The sequence below is a fragment of the Nelumbo lutea genome, chromosome 2 (genome assembly GCF_056320005.1).
Source record: "Nelumbo lutea isolate HS-2025 chromosome 2, American lotus-T2T, whole genome shotgun sequence".
NCBI classification, from domain to species: domain Eukaryota; kingdom Viridiplantae; phylum Streptophyta; class Magnoliopsida; order Proteales; family Nelumbonaceae; genus Nelumbo; species Nelumbo lutea.
The window spans coordinates 70103854-70115965 of record NC_142685.1 but is presented as its reverse complement, the minus strand read 5'-3'; the positions used below and the strand labels follow the sequence as shown (position 1 = coordinate 70115965).

General features: G+C 38.3%; 1 pseudogene across 1 annotated transcript in view; it reads left to right on the top strand.

Moving 5' to 3' along the window:
- Nucleotides 1-2649: 2649 nt before the first annotated feature.
- Nucleotides 2650-12112, top strand: part of LOC148871428 (outer envelope protein 61-like) — a 57900-nt pseudogene continuing 48437 nt past the window's right edge. The window contains exons 1-2 of the transcript XR_016108210.1: nt 2650-2941; nt 4892-5120. The product of XR_016108210.1 is annotated as an outer envelope protein 61-like (transcript). The remainder of the gene's footprint in view (nt 2942-4891; nt 5121-12112) is intronic.

Here is a 12112-nt window from a genome sequence, read left to right as displayed (position 1 = left end):
TTATTTCTTGGGTCCCAAATTGCATATCTTTTATCTATAAAAACATTGGGTGAAAGACTTAAATCTCCCCTAGTCATCTCCGTGATAGTATAGGGAGGTTTAAATCTTTCTGCCCAAAAACTTTCCATATACCCCCGTCGGGTCTCACAGGAAATAAAGCTTGAACAAAATAGGGTAAATCTCTTGAATTGTCCTTACGGTTTGGCGAGTTGGCACACCATACCTTTATTGTTTAGTTATTGTATTATAGTATCCTTATGTTTTATGACAATTGCCATGTTAAATTGAGATAAAAAATTGATTTTACAGTTTTACTCTTCCGTTAACTCTCACTCAAATCGAACCCATTTTAACATTAATTTTGCAAATTACGTTTTTACCCTTCCTTAATGAGGAATATTAACACACTCTTACGATCTGCCTTTGCTGTGAAACCTTTCTCAGCCTTCTCGTCTGCGTCTTCTTCCATTGTCACAATGAGGAATATTAACACACTCTTACGATCTGCCTTTGCTGTGAAACCTTTCTTCTTCCATTGTCACCTGTAATCCGCGCAGGTGTGTCTGCACCCCCTGAATGGACGAAAAAGAAAGGATTTCTCGGAGCAACCCCCGGTTCAATCCTCGACGCCACCTCCATTTGTTTCGATAATTAGTGAGATCTGTTTATCAATTTATTTATTTTGGTTGTTTCTCCTGAAAAAATGTTAAACAATCTCTTGGTCTTGGGAATACTTTTGCGTTTACATTGGAGGATACAAAGGGTCGTATTCATCACCGGCGACAACTGTAAGCACCTCACCGACTGAACCAGAAGTGCAGCGGCGAGGTGAGGTGGGGGAACATTTCACCAACATCAATGGATTACTATCCAAAGACCTCCCAATCTCTGCTATTCACCATTAGATCAGGCTCCTGTTTCTTCGCCCACATCAGATCAGGTTCCAGATTTCAGTTCAAAAGTCGTTGGATGATCCGTCATCAAATTAGGCTCCTGTTTCTTCGCCCACATCAGATCGGGCACTAGATTTCAGTTCGAAGGTGGTTGGACGATCCGCCATCAGATTAGGCTCCCATTTCTTCGCCCACATCAGATCATGCTCCATATTTTAGTTTGAGCCCTGTCTGTGTGCAAATGGGGTGGTGGTGGTCGCTATGGTGGTTCCGGCTGAGGCTCCATCCATGCACAGGAGGGGCCCTGTCTTTGCTTGAGGCTGTCTTCGTCGGAGAGCCAAATCCCATTTCATCAGGGCTTGTTTTCCTCTCCGTTCATCCTCTGTATAATTGAAGATTCTGAAGTCTGAACCCACCTGCAGTTGGTTTTCTGTTTTATGGTTTTTGATTCTTCAATTGTTTGGTATAGGTTGAGTTTGCAATCTTGTTGTATTTGGGCATGTTGGGTGTTGTGGGAGGACCTCTGCGTCTTACATCGTTGAATCACATTTCAATTGTACGTAGAATAGTGGAGGAATCTCTGAAATTCTATCAGGATGTACTTGGGTTCATCCCAGTCAGGCGGCCTGAATCTCTGAAATTTGAGGGAGCCTGGTAAATTTGAGACAGGCCCAATTTGGAAAATTTTAATTAAATTGGATAAAGAAGCAGTCTTTAATTTATCATTCCTGTTTGGATTTTCTTAAATGAATAGGCTTTCGGTTATGGTATTGGCATATCCATCTTCTGCAATCGGAGAACCCAGAAGGCATGCTGATGAAATCAGAGATAATCCCAAAGATAATCATATTTCTTTCCAGGTACTTGTTTGATTCTTCTCTGTTTCAAAAATTCAAAATGAAAATTGAAAAAAAAAACACTTTGATTTTATCTCTCTCTTGTCTGTTTCAAAATCGAAACCCTGCTGCTTGCTCTGTAGAGGCATAGCTTCTGGATAACCCATCAATAATGGTTGAATCTGAACTCAGAAAGATCCTGAAAATAAGCTTGCAATCGAACAGGGACGGGGGACGAGGTGAGGTGGTCATCATTTGATTTCCATTTTGGATGCCGTTTTGACTCAGGTGAGGGAGACGACAAGGATGCAAGCGGGAGGTGGAGGCGGACACCCTACTTTAACAAAACTTCCACTGCACCGATGATGCTTACGTTGACAAAAATAACGGTCCAGTACCAATGACAAGTAACGGTTCAACCGGTCCAATATTAATGTTAATAGAGTCAGTGAATACGAATTATTAATCACGTGATATCACATACAAACGTGACCCGACGGTCGAGTAACGGCAGAGGAAAATTTGGAGAATTGTCTAATTAGGGATAATTTAAGAGATTTACCCAACAAAATATAATATTTGACGAAGAAGTCAAACTGAAGCCAATAAAAATGAAAAAGTCAAACTCATTAAATTGTAGATAAGTTACTACTAGAATTTAAAAAAATTCATAAATCGGACGGTTGAAAATGGTCTGATCTTTCTTACTTCCTGGATGAAGTCTATTCGATGGTGGGTCCAGATTCAGTCTCTACGTAGGCGGACGCATGTTTGTTTGTTGAGGGAGCACCCCCCTCACTTGTTTATTTTGTCGTTAATTGAGCGGCAGTGCAATGAATTCGAGGAAGCAGTGTGCTACGTATATATATATTCCCATTGTTTCCTGATCTCCTTTCTTCCTTCCGTTTTGGCGGGGGGTCGGATGTCCTGTTCGATCCATTTCGATAAAAATCAGCAAGAAGTCAAGAACCCTTTTTAAATTCTTCAATTTTCTCTACTGGGTCTGCATTTGATTCCCTGAAAAGCTTCCCTCGCTCTCTCTTTTTTTTTGGTGCTGAAAAGCCAATGCTTTGTCGAGCTCTGTCTTTCAATTTTGGTTTGGTTTCGGAGCCGAGAGTGTATAACGCTATGAGGGACCCTGAGTTGATCAGGATAGCTCAAGAACAATTGAGTAGAATCTCCCCAAGTGGATTGGCGCATATCCAACAGCTGGTGATCTTTCTTTCTTTTGTCTAGAACTAGAACTTATTATTATTTTTTTTGAACTTCAAACTTAAATTGAATTCTGATACGTGTTTTCTATTTCAACTGGTTTTTCCCTTAAAATGTAATTTGTTTGTGCATGTTTTAGAATGGAAAACCCCAGTAACTAGTTTATTTATGGACCTGAGTTGATAACTTCGGGCACCTTGGGAAAGAAATATGTTCCTTTGGCAATAATTATCTGTCGGTTGTTGTTAGACCGGAATTCCGGAATAGTTGCATTACTAGATTTTTTTTTTCTAATCTAAGTTTATGGGTTGAATTGAATATGTAGACACCCCATTCATAACCCAAATAGTATTCATAGTTGTGGACATGTTTTCTTTTGGTTGGTATGGATGGGATTTTGGTTGAACATGGTTGTTAGTCCTGTTGGGATTGTGTCTTATTTTACAACTGTTGGATTAATTTTAATCTAACGGTTAATGTGATCCCTCTTTAAGTTAAAGAGGTTTTATATATAAAAGCTTTCTTTTGTATATAGGGTTAAGGCTTTTGTGGAGAGGTGTGAGAGAAAAATACAGAGTGCTCTTAGTGTGAGAGTGGGTTTTTTCCTCATGTTTTTGTTCTTCGGATTGAGAGGAAAGGGAGAACGGGTGTACAAGGGTTAAGGGTTGGTTTGAGTTGCAAGCCACAAGATATTTGTAATGCTTCTCAGTTTTCTTTTATAGTGAATAGCATGTTTTATCTCTCCCGTGGACGTAAGCGGTAAGGCTGTACTGCATAAATTTTTGTATTCTTTGTGGTGCTTGTTTTTATTTGTCTTTGCTTGGATTTCATCATTTTTGCAGCTATTAGATTTCTCATGGTTTCTATTTCAAATACATTGTGATTTTATACTGTGGGTGGTTGTTGTGAGGCCCCAACAAAGTGGTATCTAAGCTCCCAGGTTAGTGTTTACAAGGTGTTTATAAAATTGCTTGAGGGATTATGGCATCAAAAGGTACATGTTCTCAATTTTAGATTGAAAGGTTTGATGGCAAAGGTAGTTTTACCCTATGGCAAAGAAGGGTAAAGGATGTCTTGGTTCAACAAAGCTTGGCTAGAGCGTTGAAGGGAAATGATGGAAAGCCATAAGACATGAAGTATGCTGATTGGGAGGACATCGAGTCAATGTGTGTTAGTACGATTCAATTGCTCTTGGCTGATAATGCTATAGAGGAAGATTCTACACTGGAATTGTGGGATAAGCTGGAGAAGATTTATTTGGGGAAAGCTTAACTACAAAGCTATATGTCAAGGTGGAGGAAGAAGACAAGACCCTTTTGCTTCTTACCTCACTTCCTGATTCGTATGAAAGCTTGGTGACAACATTGTTGTACGGGAAAGATACAGTGAACCTGGAAGAAGTTATTGCATCTCTTCTATCCAATGAGGTTAGGAGGAAGCCCAAGTATGAGAGTGGGCAAGACTCTGCATTGGTTATGCAGTAAGGCCGAACCACATAAATTTTTGTGTTCTTTGTGGTGTTTGTTTTTATTTGTGTTTGTTTGGATAATTGGATTTCATCATTTTTGCTGTTATTATATTTCTCATGGTTGCTATTTCAAATACCTTGTGATTTTATGCTGTGGATGGTTGTTGTGAGGCCCCAACAAATCCGTGAGCCAACCTGTGAACCAATGACATCAACAATTGGGTGGGTGGCTCTATATTCTTGTTTAGTGACTGCTATGGTTTCTGACATTTGATGGACCTGCGTAATGATATCTGTGTTATCATTTGTTTTGTTTTATTAAGCACCCGAGCTTGGAAAATAGGCTATAACTAACATTGTATATTTACATGTAATGTGGTTCTATTGTATTAAGCTTAAGGTTTGCATTTTTTCATCTTCCAACCATTCTTTTCTCTCTGAGTAAGCGTCTGATTTTCATTATATATTTACTGCTTTGCTAGATGATGTCCAATCCTTGCATTGATGAAAATGGTTTCTGAAAGCATGAAAAACCTAACGTCAGAGGACTTGAAAAATGTTGCAGAACAGCTCAAGCATGCCCGTACTGAGGATATGCTTGAAGTTGGTTCTAAGATGGCTAAAGCACACAAGGAGATTGCTGCCATTCATGCCCATACTGATGAGGAGATCACGTATAAACTGAATGAGGCTCAAATGCTGAAGAATCAGGTATCATCTCAAGTCGTGACTGTGATTTCTTTATTTAAACCAATGCTACAACTGTCTATTTTCACCATGATTGATAAATTCGTTATGTATTTGAAAAGTCTATTTTAGATGAATCTTCAATGTAGGTTAGTAGGATGTTCTTTGGTTTTAGATCCTGTGATTCGATTCTATATTAGCACATCTTGTTTTACATTGCCAAACTCCAATTCCTGGTTGCATTTAGTAACTAAGAGTGAACAAGACAACATTTCCATAGTTTGAAAAAGGTATAGAAGTGCGTATAATCACAATTGCAGTCGCTTGAAGAACTACCAGACCATGATATATAGGGGGTGCTAGCATGGAAGGGATTAGTAACTCTAACATAAATAAAAATAATAGGTACTTAAGAAAGTTAGAGTTTCCAAAGTGAAGGAGAATTTAAATATGGTGAAAGGAAATGCATTAGAACTTGATGGTATTCCGATAGAAGTCTAGAAAGGTATGTCAGAAGTGGGCCTATTATGACTAACTAAACTATTTAATAAGATGGTGAAAACAAAGAAAAATGCTAGATGAGTGGAGAAAGGGTACCATAGTACCTATATTTGAAAAGAAAGGCAACATACAAGGTTGCAATAGTTATTTGTGGGGGTTGAACTTATAAGCCAAACTATGAAACTTTGGGAGAGAGTAATTGATAGACATTGCTACAAGAAACAACTATATAAAAAACCATTTTGGTTTTATGCTAGGGAAATCAACTATGGAAGCTTTTCTTTTTTTTTTATATATATAGAGACAGTTGATAAAAAAATTTAGGGAGAAGAAGAGTGCAAAGATAGGACCACCAAATATTTATATGGACCTAATTGAAGAATGAAGACATGTATGAGGGTGTGTAGAGAAGATGGGCCGAATGGCCCATAGACTATTTGTCTTATTTTATTTCTTTATGTTCTTTGTTGTAATGAGCCTCAATTTGGGCCTTTTCTCTTATGTTATATTTTTTAATTATTTGCCCAACTATGGGCCTCTCTGTAAATTACTAAAATTAAGTTAATGAAATAGGATTACGGGTGTAAGAGGAGATTATGTTCGAAATCTCTCTCTGAATCCTTATTGTTGCTACCTTTTTCTTCCTCTTCTCTCTTCTTGAAACCTGATTTCTGCTATTCTCAATCAATTTTCTGCAACATTTTGAACAGTCCTTTCATTTCAAAAGGCTGTTTTTCTTCTTGGTATCAGAGCGGGTTCTTCTTCTTCTTTTTTTTCTCCTCTTTTTCCCATACACAGTGTGTAAAAAGAACTGAATCGGATTAATAGTTAAAAGAAACCTTTTTTGGCCTAGTTGTTAGTGGTTTCTGGAGAGAAGGAGAAGATTGTCTTTGTCATCCTCTTGACAGTTTCAAGTGTGTTGCCCGAAACCATAATTAACTGGAGAAATCTGATTGCGGGCTCCATAGGGAGTTTGACCTGGGTGCTCAGTGACTGAAAGACTTCTTGTTCTTCGTCTTGAAGATTGATTTATGTTGCTTGGTGTTCTGTGAAGTCTACAAGGTGCGGCTGAGTTTTCTCTGTTTCTCCTGGGTTTCGGGTGTGACTTAGTTAATAGGTACGACTGCATAGAGGTTGATTCACAACACAGTATTTTTTATGTCTTCATTGATTGCTATTTAAAGTTATTAGAGGTTATTTTTGAAGTGTTTTAAGAAGATGGACCCTTTAGAAGTTGAAAACAAGCATGTCGTTGAATCCGAATAGTTTTCGGGAACCTCTGTTGACTCTTTAGTGGTTGTGACCACAGTCAAGCTAGATGAAACTAATTATCTGGCATGGTCGCAATTAGTAAAAATTCATATCTACAGTAGAGGCAAATGGGGTTATATCTCTGGGAGCAAGAAGGCTCTCTCGAAAAATGATCCATTCTATAAAAAATGGATGCAAGAAAATTATACTATAATCGGATGGTTAGTGAGCTTAATGCAACATCAAATTAATCAACACTATTTGTGGATGAATTCAGCAAAGGAAATATGGGACAGTATTGTTGAAACATATTCCCATAAATTAAATGTAGCTGAGGAGCGATGTGAAAAATTTAAGACAGGGGGAGAAACCTTTGGCTATTTATATCTCAATACTGAAATCTCTATGGAAAGAAATTGATTTGATGGAAACTTTAGCCTGGGAAAGCACTAATGATGCTGAGACCTATAGGAAACTTGTTGAGAGAAACATACTATTTAAGTTTTTGATAGGGTTGAATCTCGAATATGACATCACATAGCAGAATATCTTATCCAAGGATAGTGTTTCATTGTCTTAAGCCTATGCCTTGGTAAGCAATGAAGAAATCAGGAGTCTAGTCCAGGTTCAAGGGGCTGGCCTAAATGATCATTTTGCTAATATGGGGGTGAAACTTAAGGGAATTATAGAAAATCCACTTGGCTCAGGGAAGAAAGAAATTATTTGTGAGTACTGTAAGAAACCAAAACACGCAAAAAACAAGTGTTGGAAATTGCATCTAGAGCTTCTTCCCCTTCGTTTTCAAAATAAGTCTGATAATATGAAGGCAGGGAGTGCCAATATTACTGTTGGTCCAGATAGTGACAGATGTCTAACTGAAGAGAAGACTGCTAGTGAGCAGTTAGCAGCTATGAAGGTAGAGTATGAGAAGTTTGGAAGGATAATCAGTCATCTAGAGAGTGTGGCCTCTTCTTCCAAGCCTCTAGGAAATTCAACCTCTTCTGCATTTGTTCATTTAGGTATACAGGCTTCTGCCAACCATGCAACTATCTCAGGTAATTGTAGGATCCATTGGATTATTGATTCTGGTGCTTCTGATCATATGACCAGCCTTTCCACCTTGTTTGTTTCTTATGATTTGCTTCCTGGCCGTGACAAAATCACCCTAGCTGATGTCTCTCTTGCTCCTATCTCTGGCAAGGGAATCATCAAGGCTACAGACTCTTTGGTACTTCCTTCTGCTCTCAATGTACCTAAACTAAATACAATAACTAAGTCTTTGAACTGCTGTGTAACATTTTTTTCCTTCCTACTGTGTTTTTTAGGATCTGGAGTCTCAGAAAGTGATTGGGAATGGCCATGAGGCGAATGGAATATATCTACTGGACACTCCTAGACAAGGCCATGGACAACTTGGGAAAGTTGCCTTTGGATCTACATCTTTAGAGTCTATCAGTCGTGCCATGTTATGTCATTTTCATTTGGGTCATCTTTCTTTCACTTCATTAAGTCATTTATTCCCAGAACTATTTAAGGGAATTAGTTTGTCAAGTCTTCATTGTGAGTTTTCTGAGTTGTCAAAACATTGTAGAAATAGTTACCCTTTGAGTAATAAAAGATCTTTTTTCTCCATTCCATATTGTGCACTCTGATGTGTGGGGGTCTTACCACTTACCCTTTATGGGTGGCTACAAATATTTTATCTTGTTCATTGATGATTTTTCATGATATACTTGGATATTTTTGATGAAGTCCCGTGGTGAAGTTCCCAGATTTGTGAGGCAATTCCATGAATTTGTTCTAACCCAGTTTGATACTAGAACTAAAATTTTCAGATTCGACAATGCAAAAGAATATTTTGAGAAAAACCTAACCTGTTATTTCATTGATTTGGGGGTTATTCCCCAAAGCTCCTATGTTAGGACCCCAAAACAAAATGGAGTTGCTGAAAGAAAAAACAGGCATATTGTTGAAGTTGCAAGAAGTATCCTGTTTGCCTCACATGTCCCTACAAGATTTTGGGGTGACGCTGTTCTCACTGCAACCTACCTAATCAACCATATGCTATCCAGGGTGTTGGGGTTTAAGTCTCCTTTTAGTCTTCTTCATTTGGGCAAGGACCTTTTTCCTATTCCACTCTGTGTCTTTGGCTGCACTTGTTATGTATATATTCCAAGTGTCTAGAGACATAAATTTGAACGAAAAGCCCACAAGTGCATTTTCCTTGATTATTCCCCCACACAAAAGGGTTATTGTTGTTTTGATCCAAAGACTGGAACTCAGTATGTCTCAATGGATGTCACATTTGATGAGCTTTCTTCTTTTTATGATCATTCTCAGGAGAGGCATTGTCCAAAGGGGGAGAATTTGTCATAGTTGTTTGCTCTCCCCCTTCCTGTCCCAGTTGAGTCTTCTTTTGAGCCTCTTCCTCCTTCAAATGAGTCAAGGGAGGATGAGTCATCTCATTCTCATTCCAGTGTTCCTATCCCTCCTCCATTACTTCCTCGTCCTCTTTTTAATCCTAGATTTTACCAACAGTAGAGGACTAGAAGTGAGCAGATTGTTTCCCCTACACCGCACGAGCCTCCTGCACTTGCAATCGTCACAGAAGAGACAATAGGTACTGGTACAACCCCTTTGGAGCCATCCTTCCCAAACATTGATATTCCTATTGCTATCAGGAAAGGTAAAAGGAAGTGTATTGCACATTGCATTTCCAAACACCTTTCTTATAGTTTGCTCTCTCCTTCATATTTTGGCTATCTTTCTTCTGTTGCTTCTAACCCAATACCCAAGTCTGTGTCAGAAGCTCTTACTATTCCAGAATGGAGGGGTGCTATGAGAATAGAAATTGATGCCCTGCATAAGAATGACACTTGGGAAGTGGTTGATTTACCTGAAGTGAAGGAACCAGTAGGCTATAAGTGGGTTTTTACCATCAAATATCATGTTGATGGCACCATTGAAAGGTACAAGGCTAGGCTGGTTGCAAAAGGTTATACACAAACATATGGGATTGACTATCTGGAGACCTTTTCTCTTGTTGCAAAGATGATTTCTGTGAGAGTTCTGCCATCTCTAGCTGCACACTCAGATTGGCCACTTTACCAGTTGGATGTAAAGAATGCATTTTTGAATTGAGAGTTACATGAGGAGGTCTATATGTCTCTTCCTCAAAGGATGTATGAAACAAATTTGGAAGGGAAAGTCTACAAGCTGAAGAAATCTCTTTATGGATTTAAACAGTCCTCTAGGGCATGGTTTGAAAGGTTTAGGGCTGCCCTTGTTAACTTTGGCTATGTATAGACACAGTCTGATCATACCCTCTTTGTGAAGAGGAGAGGATCTTTGGTAGTATATTTGATTGTGTATGTTGATAATATAGTTGCGACTGGTAATGATGTATCAAGGGTTAATGATCTTAAATCTTTCCTTCATACAGAGTTTGAGATCAAAGATTTGGGAGAATTGAGATATTTTCTTGGCATAGAGGTTGCTTGATCTAAGGATGGGATCCTTATCTCTCAACGAAAGTATGTACTTGACTTGCTCACTAAAACAGGGAAGATGGGTGCTAGACTAGTTGCTACTCCTATTGATATGAGTCATAAACACTCTGCCTCAGATGGAGTATTGTTGAAAGATAAAGGAGTCTTCCAGAGGATACTTGGGAAGCTGCTCTATCTGTGCATGACTCGGCTGGACATTGCATATGCAGTCAATTGCATTAGTCAGTTCATGCATGCTCCCAGGAACACTCACATGGTAGCAGCATAATGAATTATGTGTTATGTGAAGGGTTCTCTTGGAAAGGGAATTCTATTTGTTAAGCATGGTCATATGAAACTTGAAGCTTACACAGATGCTGATTGGGTCAGAAATATTGATGACAGAAGATCTACTTTTGGGTATTGTAGCTTGGTGGCATGTAATATTGTTTCTTGGAGAAGCAAGAAACAATTAATTGTTTCTAGATCTTCAACTGAAGCTGAATACAGAGCCATGACTCATGGAGTTTCTGAGTTGCTGTGGCTTCAATCCCTGATGGAGGAACTGGGTATTGAGCATGATAAGCCATTGATGTTATACTGTGATAATCAGGCTGCCATCAACATTACTCACAATCCAGTGCAACATGATAAAACCAAACATATTGAAGTTGACAAACACTTCATTGGAGAAAGAGTGGCTTCTGGAGAAGTTTGTCTACTTTTCATCACTTTTGAAGGACAATTAGCTGATTTCCTTACCAAGGGCATCCCCAAGGCTAAACTTCAGCGTGATACTGGCAAGCTTGGCATGAATGACATCTATGCTCAGTTTGAGGGGGAGTGTGCCCATAGACTGTTTGTCTTATTTTATTTCTTTATGTTCTTTGCTATAACGGGCATTTTCTCTTATGTTATGTTTTTTAATTATCTGCCCAACTAAGGGCCTCTATAAATTACTAAAATTAAGTTAATGAAATAGGATTAGGGATGTAAGAGGAGATTATGTTCAAAATCTCTCTCTGAACCCTTATTGTCGCCACCTTCTTCTTCATCTCTCTTCTTGAAACCTAATTTTTGCTATTCTCAATCAATTTTCTACAACATTTTGTACAGTCCTTTCATTTTAAAAGATTGTTTTTCTTCTGGGTGCAATAACCAATGTTAGAACACATGTGGGAGAGACATCATAATTTCTACTTATTGTGGGACTTTCCCAAGGCTCAGAACTCAACCCTTATTTATTTTCACTAGTCATGAATGATTTATTAAACATATTTAGGAGATGATCTCATGGTGTACATTCTTCATTGACGACATAGTATTAATTGATGAAACAAGAGAGAGATTAAATGCAAAATTAGATTTATGGACAAATGTCTTAAAGAAAGTTGGGGTTAGGTAGCAGATGTCAACCTAACATTTGGGGTTGTAAAATTTATACATGTTATGATAAAACTTCAATGCTACCAATAAAATAAAACAAATGTATTAAAGGCAACAAGTTTTAAAATAAGTAGGACTAAACTAGAATATGTGCAATGTAAGTTTAACAAAAATGCAAGTGGAAATCGAAGTACATTAGGATTGGAGACCCAGAGATACCTCAAAGTGACCACATCTTTACCTTCACTCAAAAGTCCATAACAAGGATGAGATTGAGGAGGATCTTGGCCATAGAATTAGAGTAAGATGGGCAAATAGAGGGGTGCATCTAGAGTTTATGTGATAGGAGGATACCACTTGGGCTAAAAAGAAAATTATATAAAATGGTCA